The sequence below is a fragment of the Ischnura elegans genome, chromosome 10, assembly GCF_921293095.1.
Source record: "Ischnura elegans chromosome 10, ioIscEleg1.1, whole genome shotgun sequence".
In the NCBI taxonomy this organism is placed as follows: Eukaryota; Metazoa; Arthropoda; class Insecta; order Odonata; family Coenagrionidae; genus Ischnura; species Ischnura elegans.
In genome coordinates, this window is record NC_060255.1 from 59,916,728 (window position 1) to 59,931,948 (window position 15,221).

Genomic DNA, 15,221 nt, shown 5'->3' on the forward strand with positions numbered 1-15,221 from the left:
ATGAGATGTGTGTGTTGAAAGGATATACTCGGATTTTGAATCCGAATACTTGAGTTAGAATCCTCTAGTTTGCGATAAAACATTTACAAACATTCAGAGGGCTCTGACATAGATAAGCTCCCAGCTCTCTACCGACTGGGCCACTAAGCTCTCTCTTATCAAGTGATTGACTAATGACTATGCCATGTGGTTATGTGTACAGAAATCGCAAATTTAAAACTAGAGAGAGGAAATGAGACGTGTTTTTATAGAAACTATGCGCATTATATGCTTTGCCCTTAAAAATGACTATTTCCAGGAGTCGATCAAAGATCGAGTGTAGCGTTATTTTGCACAATGTTTTTTTTAATTGGCTTTCTAAAAGGGGTTTCAGAAGAGGAGGTAGGTAATTGTGAAATTTAAGATTTTCAGTTTTCCAACCAGCGACTTATTCAGTCTCTTTAATGTATTTCCCCCTGCCCTCGTTTCCCACGTCTTGTTATGCGGTATTCCTCCAGCTTTGTGTCTCTCTGTAGCGCATTCACGCATTAGGCTGTGTTTGTGTCTCAAATTCACGACGAGCAACTGGACTCGAGTATATGCGTAAACAGTGGAGAGAGCGTAACTATGGCAATCAGCATACACAATTGGGCATCGCTGTCGAGGAGCTTCGCCATCTTGAATCCACTAAATGGGAGTAAACAAGCAACAACATATTTCACCAAGACTGCTCATGTTTTTATGTCTTAATCAACCCTGCTTAGTTTGGTTATGCTGATTTCTACACGGTTCTGATTTTAGGCTACTCGTATATGCTGGCAAGTAGGCATATTTACTTCTGAATAAATATTTAACTACCAAATGAAGTAACCAAATTAAAGCGGTCGTTCGAAATTGATGAATTCAAAACAATGGACCACTGATCGCTATTAACCACGCACGGAATCAGATGGAGACAGGCTGAAGCCAGAGATATCACAACGCCTTATGCATAATACATTTTAAACAGAAAAATATGCTAAAATCGAATCCAAGGTTAGTAAATTTTAAATTCTTCGCCTGTTTCACAAGTTCCGGCGTATTCTTTAGTCTCATAAATTTGCATGACGTCCCAAGTTTTTGAAATGGAGATGCTTTCTCTTTGTTCATCCCAAGATGGCCGGATCCGCATCTTTTAAGCTTTACTCAGGGGAATAGTATTAGTACTACGTTGTCCTTGATTTGAAATATTCCTATAATTTTAATTCTATTCAAACACCAATGGAAAAACATAGGTCCTTTCAGAACATGGTTCCTCTCCGAAGAGGAGAGTTTATTGTCAAGCTAATTCAGAAATAATTTGATGAAGGAGGAATGGGGAGAAATCAAATTTTCAATGTGACACGCATTGTTCTTTCTCTTCTTTTCTTCTTCTCACACGGTTCATTTTATTGTAAAAGGAGAGACACAAATTTTGCAAATGAATCTGTTGCTGAAAGTTGACACAAAAACCCTGTAGTCTAAAGTATAACACGCTTGCTATGCGTGATTTTTCTATAAAGATATTAGTTGCATAAAGTAAATTTAAATTCTTTTACGATTCAATTCTATTTTTATTTTATTACTTACAGCAACAAAAATTTAAATTACCTTTCTTGCCATCGCATATAAAATTAATATTAACATATCCATTCATGGACCTGGAGAAGATATAAAAATATACCGAAACGTTCATTAAAAAACTTTGCTTTTAATTTTTCAAGACCAACACTCCATCATACTAATCAGCGTTAAAAGTTGAGGCAAATAGAAGTAAAATAACCCAAATTTAGTAATACCTAAGGCAAACGGATGAAATTAAATATCTTTAAGCATTCCCTTGCGTAATTGCTTTGGGCATTCCTCTATTTCTTAGAAAAAAAGCGAATCTTATTGGTACACAGAATAGGCATTTCAGTGTGCAAGATTCAGTGTATGTCCTGTGCTTAATAGCAACTATTACACATGCCATGGGTGGATCGATACTGTAAAGAAAGCATGAATCCATTGAGGATTTGGTTAATTAAATATACGCCCATAGTGGAAGAACAAATTTCCCTTCATAATCGATAATTCCTTTTTTCAACTTCAGCATTCACAGATCTTTTTGGTTGCCGTACAACACTTCTACGCTTATGTATTGATAATGGCAGTGGGTTACTGTTTTTGAGGAACTACCATAGGAACTCAACTACGATGAGCATCCTGAGCTGAAGAATGCATTCCGACTCCAAGCTTTTAACTCACAATGATGCGAAAATACGGGAGGAGTATTGTTGTAGGCAGCAATTTTCCGTCTGGTTCCCTATCTCCTCAGCATGCGGGATTGAAGGAGCATTTGCCTTTGTTAGTTCTTCCCTGGAGAAATTTTCCAAATCGCAGTGAAACAAATTGATGCTCAGACCGCGGGATAGGAAGAGATTTGCAGAGGAAACAATATAAAAGAAAAGGATTGAGGAAGGTAAGGAGAACAAGACCAGCATTACGGATTGAGGGAAAATAAGGAAATACAGCACTCTAGTGGTGAAACGTGAGTCATTCTCCCACGTAATTGGAAGAGTAAGAAAATGGAACACAACTGAATTGCTATGGAACGGACGTCGGTGAAAGTGGAGCGAGGGAATGTAATGTTGGATGCGCTGTAATAACCTAAGTGTATCTGTGAATAGCGGCGTCGGCTCGTGCTGATTATTATGAATTGGAAGACGGGTTCGTTGCGCGTAACGGCTTAGCGAAGAGTTCTTTGAGTTCCCAATCTTGCTACAATAACCTCATTTCAAACGGTACTTTCAGGAATATAAGTAAATTACTGCAAGACTTGTTTCATTCATCTGCAGCGTGATCCACGTTAAAAAAGTGTTGTTTTTTATAGGATAAACTGCATTACATGGAAGTCTTCTTTCACGACTGAAAAATTTGAATGGTGACTTCCTTGAGTTTTCTCTATAAAAAGATTCTGGTGATTCAATAGATTTTTTAAGGATTTTATATATTTTATAAGGATGGACGGATCCAGGATTTTTTCGGATCCGGATTCGGATCGGATCCTTGATTTTCGGAGCCGGATCTTGCGGAGCGGATATTTTCGGATCCAAATACATTTTCAAATTCCTGCTATTAAACGAAGTAATTATTCAAGTTTATTCTGGGTACATACAATCAAAGGAACGCTTTTTGGATTTTCATACACATTTTAATATTTTTACAAATTAAAAATTATTTTTGAAGCTTTCAAGTTGTTTTTTGAAAATATCTTTACATGCTTAGGACCTAAACTGTTGCGCTTAAGTTTGAAAGTGAAAATAGGAAAAATCTTCGGATAAACCACTAACCAGTGGTGTAGCAAGAGGGAGAAGTCCGGACCCCCCAAAATATAAAAACACAATTTCTTTCCTTCATAAAAGGAAACAAAATAGTAAAAAATCATGAATTTACTATACATTGGAAAATGAAGTTTTTTTCAATTATGAAGGGTGTTAAAATTAGTTTGAAATCCTCTACTTTGTACCCTTTCGTTTAAAAATTATCCCCCTGGTTTTGGACCCCCATTCCTGGCTTCCCACTGCCTTCGACTGAATTCAAATTTTCCCCCGACATTTGTCACTTTCTCATCGCATACCGACTTATGTTTCACCCAAAAATGCTTCAGTATGATGAGGCAGATTTAGTACTTCCTCGCAAAAATTTCACACCACAGCAAACGCACATGGCATACAGTGATTCTCCTTATCTCAATAGAAATGTTTCTACTCGGGATGGTCGGATCGGATACCTCGGGCCGAAATATCCGCGGATATTGCTCTTCATCGGATACATCGGATCCAAAGTCGCGGAAGACATCGGATCTGGACCCGAAATTTTAAATAATAGCTTCAGTGAATGGAAGGCCCTATAAGGGTGGAAAGAGTTCTGATTCTCTCTTCGAATGCGCCGTCGCATGCGATTCTTGTCCTACCCATGAACCATTTTGTTGACAAACTCCACTATATGTTGTAAGTGACAGACAAATCAAAAACCGCGATGTAGGTGAGGCCACAGGCATGTCGCAACGTGCAATCACTTTAAGTTTGCACGAAAAATTGGGAGGAAAAAAAATCTCGGCAATATGACTACCGCATTTGCTCGCAGTGGAGAACGAAGGAAATCCTGTGGTCAACTCCGAAGCTGTTTTGGCGCCTTTCCACCACAATGCTGAGGATTTTTCACGTCAACACATAGCTGTTGACGAAATATGGTCCATCACTACACTACAGGGGACCATAGTACTCAAAATCAGACGAAATAATGGAATTTTGGAGGTTAACAAGCTCCAAAGTAGGCTAAGATTATGAAATGGGGTGGTAAGGTGACGGCAGAGATATTTTGGGATGCATGCGGAATAATCTATATCGATCACTTAAAAAAGTGAAAAGCGATAATAGGAGAGTATAATTCTTCGTTATTGGACCGGTCGATGGTAGAAATTAAGAAAAGCGTCCTCATTTGAGGAAGAAAAAATCCCTTTTTCAACAAGACAATGAACGGTTGCACACCTACGCAGCTGTATTTGCTGAAATTACGAAATTAATTTTGCAATTGATAAAATACTTTTCGTATGCACAAGATTTGACGCCAACGGCTGTTCTCATTTCCCATCTTCAATTAATAGCTTGGTGAGCAAAGTTTTCCATATAAGGAGTTGGCCGTAGCCAAAAAATATACCTATTTTGAGGAGATCCCGAAATTCTACTTTTTTTACGGCTTAAAATACGTGGGAAAATTCAAATAACATTAATAAAGCTAAAAGAAGGCAAAGATAAAACATTTTTAAAAAATAATCACAAAGTTTTTTTTCTACCTTTTTCTTAAGACTTATTGAACGTCCCTCTTATCATTCATTCTTAAAGATAGCTTGTTAATTCAATCTGCATTTTATATAAGCCCCCGCGCACGGTAAATTACCGCATATATTTATTTAAAAAAAAGGAGTATCCAAAGATCAACTAGTATCTGCGTTAATTTTTCTTGTATATTTTGTTTAAAAGGTTTCACTTTATTAGATTGATATTATGCATACATTGATATTATGTTAAAATCAAAACGGTCAGTATGTACCAAATCCATCGTTTGCATTTTTATTTTAGATCATTTTCATATTATTACGTCAACCTTCGCGTTCTTCAACTTCGTTCTTTGTTCTTAAACTTCGTTCAATCGCAGTATTCCCAATTACAGTCACAAGTGTTATTTCTAATAGGATTTATTACATTTAGTTTAATTATAGCATATTTTTTGTCTAAAAGATGTATATAATCACACAATAAAATACAACTGTAAACTTTCCACATAGCTTACACTGATCTGGCTTTCATCACCTCAGTGCCTTTTTCTATGTCAACCGAAATTAAGTTATATGCGCAGTTCAAAATTTAGAAAATTCTTTTTTGATGCGCAGTTCACAAGTTAAGAAACTTTCACTAAATATCTTGAAATTATTTTCATTTCTGTCTACCAGCTCTAACCAGTGTTCTATTTTAATTGAATTTCCAATTATTTCCATTATTCGTCAATAGTGTACCTACGATTACCAGAGGATGTTTGAGACGTTTTATGAAAATTAAATTTCATCTGATGTCAATAGGAACCTCGTTTATGACGTTTTAGCTTGCCCTCACACTACATTCTTAGGTTTTTTTTATTCGTAAATGTCTTTTAATAACGAAGTTTGATGAATGTGAACAAGATACCTGTGATACTCTCCGACCTCTTTTCTTTCTTCTTGTGTCTCCGCGAGAGAGTCTAAAGGAATGCAACGTTCCCTTTAGGGTAAGGCGATCCAGTCACGTATAGCCCATTACCTAAACGGATCCTTATTCCAGGACCTTTTTTCTTTCTGAGCCACCCCTTAACTTCCATTTCCTCTCTCTCGGTCCCCTCCTATGCCTCCCTTGCAACTCAATCCCTGATGCTCGACAGCTCCGTCACGAATATATAATTCAATGGGTGGCCAGGTATTCATTCTACTGAATCATAGGATTCCTTTTCTTATTTAGTTTTATATTTCTGTTCAGATCGTCCCACCTAACGAGACAAACTTCGAAAAAAGGGGTAGAATGAAGGGTTGTCTCTTGATAGAAAATCATCCTATAAAATTCGCCATTTATGTATATTTATTCCTTTTAATCTCCTGCTGCTTTAATTTTGCTCATGAGCAATCACCTTTGCTATGCATAATGTAAAACAATCAATAGATTCTCATATATGTCTGAGATTTTTGGACGTGTTAACACGGAAATGGTCTCTTTTCTCTTAGGGTCTTTGTAGCTATTAAATGCTTTGAAAATATAAATATCTCCACTCGAATATGATATATATATTCAATTTGATGGATGGATGCACTTATGTCTTTAGCTAATACATTGAAGCCAAGCATTTCATATGCCTCGATTTCATGCATTTCAATGGGCCCTTAAACAGCAAAAGGCGTCACAAATGGAAATACCGCCAAATCTGGAACGAATAATTAAAAAAATATGTTGATTTATATGTAGCTTAAGATTAGCCATAAATAAAGCATTTCATATAACAATTACCTTTATACACAGTCACACGCATAGGTTACATTAGCCCCTAGGATAAAATTCGACTTTAAAAAAATCATTTGACTGAATCAATATTCATACACAGGGATGGCTTGGAAATGCGACAGGTAGGTGAACTACCTGTCTGGCAATCAGCAGATCCATGTTCAAACACCGGCTATGGCAAATGATTTTTTCATAGAATATCTATGATTAAACTGTAGTATGAAATAAAATGCATTCAAACTTCGGGTGAAATGAGAAAGTAATGATATCTTTAGCCTTGCCAACAGAGAGGAAATGTCACATCTCCAACTTTCGGGAACGGAATGAGGGTCCAGGCATGGAAGAATGAGATAGCCATGGAAAAAAGGAATAGAAAAGAGGAAAAATAAATAGGATAAGGGCGCATGGGTAGCAGAGGGTGGAAGGCGTGAAATGGGGTGGAGGAAGGGTTTGGGCGAATGGGCAAGAGGAAGACGGTTTGATATGTAAGCACCTCGACGCCCTAGGGGTCTTAAATGGATTGGAATGGCATTGTGGAGGGATACGACGAAGAGAAGAAGGCGGGGGGACCGAGACGGCAGCCTTGGGGTACTCCACCAGCACCACTGTCGACTACAGCGCCATGAGAGTGGGGAAGTGAAAGAACATACGCATGCAATTGGATGATGGATATATCGTTCTGAGAGAACTTTCTCTTTAGAATGCACTAGGGGCTCATACATTCTCACGTAGTTACATTAGATATGATAATTTCACCAGTAGACGGTTCTAAGGTGCAATTTTCACATAAGAATGTTCTAGGAATAAGGAGAAGCGTAAGATTCGAGATAAGACTTGATTTTTTTGAGACATGAACATATACAGTGGCCAAAAATATTCTCATTGCATAAATGCTTGCGCCGTCATATCTGTGATGTCTCCACCTTACTACTATTTTTACTCAGATACTTTTCGAAAGGAATAATTACAATCTCTAAAACCGTCAAACATTCGCAAGCTTGTTTATTCAACAACTCAACAATCGGCAGGGCTCCTGGGTAATCTTTTATAAATAAATTCCGTTTTACATAAACAGAAATTAACATAAATATTAAATTGAATACATTACAATATCAAGCTTAAAATACTTTAAAATAATTGCTTTAAAAATTTGTTTCAAAATATTAGCGCCAAGGATGATGATGCGATAGATGAATGAGTTCGTGAAAAAAGTTGTATCAGTAAAACTGACCAACTTTTGATTAAAATTGGAAAATCAAAATTTACTCTTTTTACATAGGAATCAAGTTTTTTTGCATAATAGATTTTTTATAAACCAGGTTATTTTTATTTTAAGACAGCATTCATGCAATGTCACCTTTAAAATCGATAGTGGTAACTTAGAAGTGATAGTTTTGTTGCAAGAAAATTGATTAAATTGAAATCCATAATTTCCCAGTTGTAGTTGTCAATACGCTTAGCTGTTGATCGAAGGGAAAGTGGTTCTTATTATTGGATATACCTTCGGATGCTCCTATAAAAATCCTCAAAATGAGAGGTGACCCAGGAAAAGAGACTTCACCTCCTACTCTAAGTATGCAAAACTTGCTCGCCTGCGGAAAAATCTTTGGTAGGCTCTACCAATCCAAGTAAATCTTGGAGAAAAACTTATCAATAATTGTTAGAGTGGACTTTGCACAATTTGTTTCGCGATTAACACTGCCATTCTGGACTACATCATTTAAAAAGTCACACATTATCGGCATGGCGACGATACAACTACACTAATAGAAGCCATTTGAAAGCTAAATCATAAATAATAATGATGAGTGTGTAAATAGCCGTCGTTAAGCTCGACTTTTCAACACTGACATATTTGATACATTCGTTTCCTATCGAATGAGTTCTATGTCCACCGTCTATGGCGATTGATTTTTTCTCTCCAAAACCAATTCGCTGTTTAAACTGAAGCTAACACCTATTAAGGAGACTTGCGGGGTAGTATGTCCATGTAAATGGTATTCAGCCAAAGGATGAGCCTTGTAGATGTACAGTTAGCCTATGATGAATGCTTATTTTAAACTTCGGGGATCCATTGAAGCCGTAATGTCTCTCAAACGCACTCTACACAAGTGAAACTTATTTAAAATACAAATTGGTGGAAAATGTTCTAGTAAAAGGTGAATTCAATGTTTTTTGAGCTAATAACAATATAAATACCCAATTTTCGGATGATTACAGTAAAATGATCACCAACTTGCACAATCGTCCAAGCCACCTTAATGAGTTCGTGGCAGTAAGTATTTTTTCAAGCAAGCCGTTCATCTGTTGGGGATTAAAAATTGAAGAAATTGATATATTTTGAAAGACTCGTGAATTCAGAGGCTCGACTAAACATATTCTAGTTCTATTGTTCTGGCTAATTTGAATTCCAATACGTACCTGTTAGGCAAAATAACTTTCATTTAATCGTTTCTATTGGATCTGTAAATATATAAAGCATCGGTTTCTACATGCTACCCCGCAAAGTGCCCCAATAGCAGTGTGGCGCCTCAGTGTGAGTGCTTGGATACCAGCCGTTGGCAAAAAGAAAAATAAAGAGACGCGCGTGCATCTAGATTTGATTGAAGACTCTTATTGCTCGGGGGAATATAAATTTCTATACATATCCTACCGTAAAAATATCTCTCAAATATATTGTGTCCTTCGGACCCAGAAATATTATAAATATTATATTATTAATTATTTAATAATACAATATTTACAATTAAATATTTTTAGAAATATTATAAATACCCAGAGAAACAGAGTTACTAAACGATGTTCTCCATATTTGAGAGGCATTGCAACGTGTAGAAGATATTTTTTATGTACTGGAAATGAAAAAATTTCATTAATTTGATATTTTTTCTCTATTTAAATAAACATCTGAAAGATTTATGCATGATATATGTATAGTATGCATATTAATCATTTCCTCATTTTGCATTATTCCATGGATTTATTTATTGCAATATCTTCTAGTGATATTAGTTACATAAGAATTTACAACTGTACTCCCAATGAATTCAGTGGAAATATTGTAATGAGCAGTTATACTAATGACAATAACCTCCACCAAATCCTGCCACATAGCATACAAGGTAATGCTAAAGTAACCTCGGAGGAGTAGAATCGATATTCTAATTATCTGCTCATTTGTTAATAATGAAGAATTGCCAATGGCTGCTGGATGCGGTATGATAATTCATAGTCTCATATTGATTAAGTTTCATCGCCTATTGGTGTGAAACAATGAAGTTATTGTGCTAAAGGGATAAAATTCACTCTGTTTTTGAGGCCAGGAAACCGTTTTCAAGAAATAAAATAAAGAAGTGTGGAAAAATTAGAGCTTTTTGCAGTAATTGCCACACAGGTGAGGCAGGGGTGTGAATATTGTTCTTAAGGGGTAATAAAATTACTTTATACACTTAAAAGGATTTTTTTAACAGATTTTGGAAAACTAAGAGCAATAAAATGTAGAGCTCTATAGCCAAGATATATCTAATCGATTTCATAGAGTTGATGGAATTTACTCACTTAATGGAATTTTGAGCGATGTGTATATTTTATATTAGTTGATCCGTTTTTTAGAGTATCGCTTTTAATTCCCAGATCACATTTTCAGAGGTTGAGCCAAAAATCTTAGAAAAATTAAAAAATAAGTCTTACGCTACTTTAGAGAAAGAATATGGTTAAGAAAGAACTATTCACGCAACATGAGGCTACGTGGTACTTGAGTCTCAGGATAGATTTCCCACTTAGGCTGTGGCGTAATTTCTCTTTGCTCAATCATCAACTCCTAACGCATCAATTTGAGTCTCGCGTCTCGTAGTGTCAGTAAGGCGATACAGCATTTACTTCTCAACGCCCTCAAGCGGTCGAGTGGGGAAGTTATTCACGGTGGACATTGGCAGCCTGTTACCGGGCGGCGACGAAGGATGCATATCAACGACCTCTTGAGCCCTCGCAGTATCGCGTGAACAGAATACATTATTGGTTGCTGGGAGACACTCAACGTGAACAGGATAACGTGATAGAGCACTTTATATAATTAATACCACTTATATTAGATGTATGCAAAGCTTCAAAAGGAGGTTACACAACTCATAACTGCGGGATATTAATAAATGTTTTGATTTTATTTGAAAAATTAGTATATCACCAGCCTAGAAATTCAACCAGCCCGGCAAAGACAGCGTACCGCAAAGGGTTAACACACAGAAACAACGTTTCATCCAGCAGGAGCCTGATATTTAGTCATACATATTAATGTTTCGAGAGTGTCATAAGTTACTAATGTTTCTGCTTTCCTCTCATTAAACATGTATTATCCAAGAACTAAAGTCTTCACAATAACTTGGATAGCGTTTCCCAAATGAGGCCAATGCATCGTTGAATTCCGATCACTTATTTCTTTCTTAGTATTCACGCTCATCTAGTCCATACTATTTTTCAGATTTCCTTCATTTTCTCCTGTTTATAGGGCATGATCTGTAGAAGCAGTCTATGAGAGCTAGCTACCGAATAAGTAGTATTTTCCTGTAGTATCTGAAAATTGCCTTCGGATTCAAGTGAGATAATTATTCTGATATACGTAACAATGGGATGGATCTTTATTTTTTTTCAAGGGCATTTTCTTGGAATTGAACGAAGGGGAGAAGTTTATATCCCTTCATACTGTAAAAGGCCCTCTTCTGTGTCTGTGCTTTCCTTTTACTATGTTCTCCTAGAAACTCAGATCTTCACAATAATCTGGAAAGCTTATCCCAAATGAGACCAATGCATCGTTGAAATCAGATCGCTTATTTCTCGCTAAGTATTAAAGCTCATCTAGTCCATACTATTTCTCATATTTCCTTCATTTTCTCTTGTTTATGTGGCCACCATAGCAAAGCATGAAAGCTGGCCACTGAATAATAGAGTATTTACTTGTTTTAGCTGGAAATCGCACAGGAATTCAAGTGAGATAATTTCTTTGATATGCTTAACAATGGGGTGTATCATTAGTATTGTATTTCGAGGGCATGTTCTTGGAATCGAACAAAGGGGAGAAGTCAAGTTTAAATCCCTCCAGGAGATAAAAGGCCCTCTTCTTCGAGCCATTGTTAGGACGCACATAATAGAGGATATTTGAGCGATCTTTGAACGAATTCGAATAGGTACCCTGGCACATTTGATTTCCTGATGGCGAACTCCTACCTATGCAGCTTAGTCAGTTATTTCACTGGTCTTCATGATTTTAATGATATGGTAAAGATTTTGTTTTCCATCGGAGTGCAATTTGGCGCAGGAAAGGAAACTGCCCACCCTACCCAGTGTGTATATAAATTACCAACCTAGGACTTGGTCGAGCGCAAGTTCAAACCTTACCTGTCAAAACAAACTTCGAGTTGCGTCAGTGAGTAATCAGTCTGCAGTGAGAAGTCACTTTCATGGAACCAATCCGATATTAAGTCCCTATCTAATTATTTACTTTATAGTTTTGTGTTGCATAAATCAATGTATGCTCACACCTGCATCAGAAATTCTTGTTTAATTTATGTAATTCTTTGCACATTTTTGAATAAACTGTAATGCGTATGTGCGGTAGATAGTGCATGCTGGTTTTTACATACCGCAACCAAACATAAGTACCGCTTAACACCTTGAAGTTGGTTCCTAGGATAATACGTAGATGTCAATGCATCGTCTTGATCCTCTTAATCCCTCTTCGATTACTATACTTGCAAAAATTCTGCAGAGATATTTTAAGTGATGACTACAAAGTTAGCGGACTAGCCAAGCCTTTTGTTATCTGGACATGATTCACAGGAATCTCTGCCTTGCTGTTCTGTTTTTCCACGCTTTATTTGGAAATAAGAAGGGTAATGCAGTAAGGTTTTGGGGAGATTGCTGGATGGGAGTCTCTTGAAAGACCCTTAAGCCTCTCCAGTCCCTTGGAAGACCCTTGAATCATTTTCTCCTCGATCTTTGTTCTTCGCACAGGCCATTACTATGGATCTCGGAATACCCTAAAATTCCCAATCCACCCTTCCTATTACCTCAACTCACTACATACGGGTCCTCTGTTCTTCACTATGCCTTTGCCTTCGATTCAATAAGTAGACTATGCTGTATAATCCTAAAACCTGAAAAATCAATGGTATCGTCCAAACTACTACTTTTTGCTTCATAAAATTAGAGAGGCCAATAGATACGCATTTCATCTATTCCAGTCAGGAATTAACTAGGCCGACTGATTGGATATTCCTTTTTCCTCAATTTGGAAAATTTAAGTTATATTTTCGCTTTGAGACTGCATTTTCTCATACATCACTTTTGAGCATTGTTTGATCTTCTTACTTATTTTCGGTGAATCATTTGTTCGAAACAGGAATCGGGTTTGATAGGTGAATAAAGTTCTAGCTTCCCACTCCATGGACTCGTGCTCATATCCCGGTTTTAGCAGTGAGTTCTCTAAGGCTGTTTTCTAGTACCTCCTTGAGTGCATTTTGGAGAGTATTTCAATGATAATACTCCATACTCGTCAAGTATAATTCTATCAAGATGAATATTACCAGGTATAGGGAGTATAAGCGCTTGTGATGTTGATTTGAACCTATTAATTTATGGCAGCAGGATTCGAAATAAAAATTTTCTCGAACAAAACCTAGTCAATCCTCTTTTGAGGTAAGAAACAGTTCAAAAGAGTGCAAACAACAACTAACCACGTACAAAGCCTAGGTGTGGCAGAGACTGAGTGGCTAGAGAATCAGAGGCTAGGCAATAGTTCGTTGCGTTATCAACTTAATTGTTTAAGAGTTAAGCCGTTTTTTCGTCGTCAACTGTTCAAGAAATAGATAGCGGATTGAGGCACGGAAAAAATACAAGTCGCTATAATTTATAAAATGTAACGTTATACAGATTTGAAAAAAAACTTTTCCGTTCAATGGGAATACTTGATCATTTTTTTTTCCTTTAACCACGCAGCTTCCAAAATTTCCATTTTGTCGCCGTCCCTATTCGTGTCCATAGTCCTTGCTCCAAAAAATTTCATTCCAAATGTTCGTATACGATTTTTTCCTACTGTGTTTCGTAGCAATGATGCAAGACAGTGCACATACAAAAGGAAATTGGAACATGCCGTCTCCAGGGAGGTAGGGTTTTTTCTCCGCTTTCGTATATTGCTACCGAGGTTCATTTATTTAATTATTTCACCCCTTGTACGTAGAGTATCATGAGGACCAGGAAAATAAATTGCTGATTCAAAATAAGAAGAAAATTCTCCCTTTATCTGTTGCTATTTTAATTATTTTTTACGAAAAAAAAAACAAGCCGCGTGACTCCCTTGTGTAAAAACCACAAGAATGCAGCAGGAAAGGGCTTTACTTCAGTGAGAGACTCCTCGATTGGAATCTGAGATTGGCTTCTTCTACCCATCCCCTCCCATGCAGGCATCGTCGTGAGTTTTCCCATGGTGACACAAAAAAAATCCCTCCGTTTATTTCACTTCCGGCTGGGGTACGAACAAGAAAATTCCGGATCTTTTCTATTTTTTACACATCGAGTCTCCCTGAGCAAAAGTTTGGAGTATGGGGTTTATAATTTTCTCGTTCTTCCCAGCATCTCTTACGAGCAAAGTGTGTGGGAGGATGGGTAGTAGTACGGCGAACTGCGAGAGAGTTATCCTCCTAGGAATGAATCGAAACGAATCCTGATGTAGGTGTGAACACACATTGTTCTCTCCAAGCATGCATTGCCCCATGTACACTACACAAAACTTTATCCAACGAGAATACTTATGGAGAGAGGTAAAATAGGATAGTTTCCTTGATAATGACTTTTCAAAGTTAGGCCTAATTCGATTTTCAGCAATCATAGTTTCACGGTATTTCACTGGGTTAGGGGTGTTTGTAGGGGCCTATGTTTCGATAGCAGCCCGCATCATCGAAACGTCGGTGCACGCAAATGCCATAGCTATATTGAAAACCCATGAATCTTTCACTATCAAAACAGGCCAAGGAAATATATAAAATAAAATATTCGTTCGTTGTTAGCTGTTACAATCGCTAACGCTCACGATAAATTTACTATTTAGTTTTCATTTCTTGATTATATCCTATGGCTTATGCAACACCTAATAAGTACACGTAAATTGGGTCACGAAGATTCAAGAGGGTTTCTACAGATATTTCTGATTGCTCGTAAAATGATAGATGACCACCTCATTACTTCGATCCATATGAGTACCAAAGTTATCTTAAATAATATTAAAAGCTTCTGACAATTGTTTTTCATTCTCCATTTGTTAAGAAGACTTACTCATTGCCTTCATATCTCTTTCAATTTAACTGTAAGAAAAAAAGTCCTACTGGGAGAAGAAACAGAAAAAAACTTCGAAAAGTGATATACATGATGATAAATAAAATAAAGTTACCTTTCTCCCATTCCTTCAATTAATACATTTTTGAAAAAACCTGTTTTGCCACTGTTATATCCATTTAACCCTTCTTCTAAGGTGTCGCTTGTTTAATCGGGAAAATTTGCCACGGGGGTTGGAGCCTAATTTATGCCAAGAAGGGCAGACCAGAAGATTGTCCCTTATAATCCCCGGCAGATCCTTTACGTGAGGGACTCAGGAAAGCCTCACCCACGAAG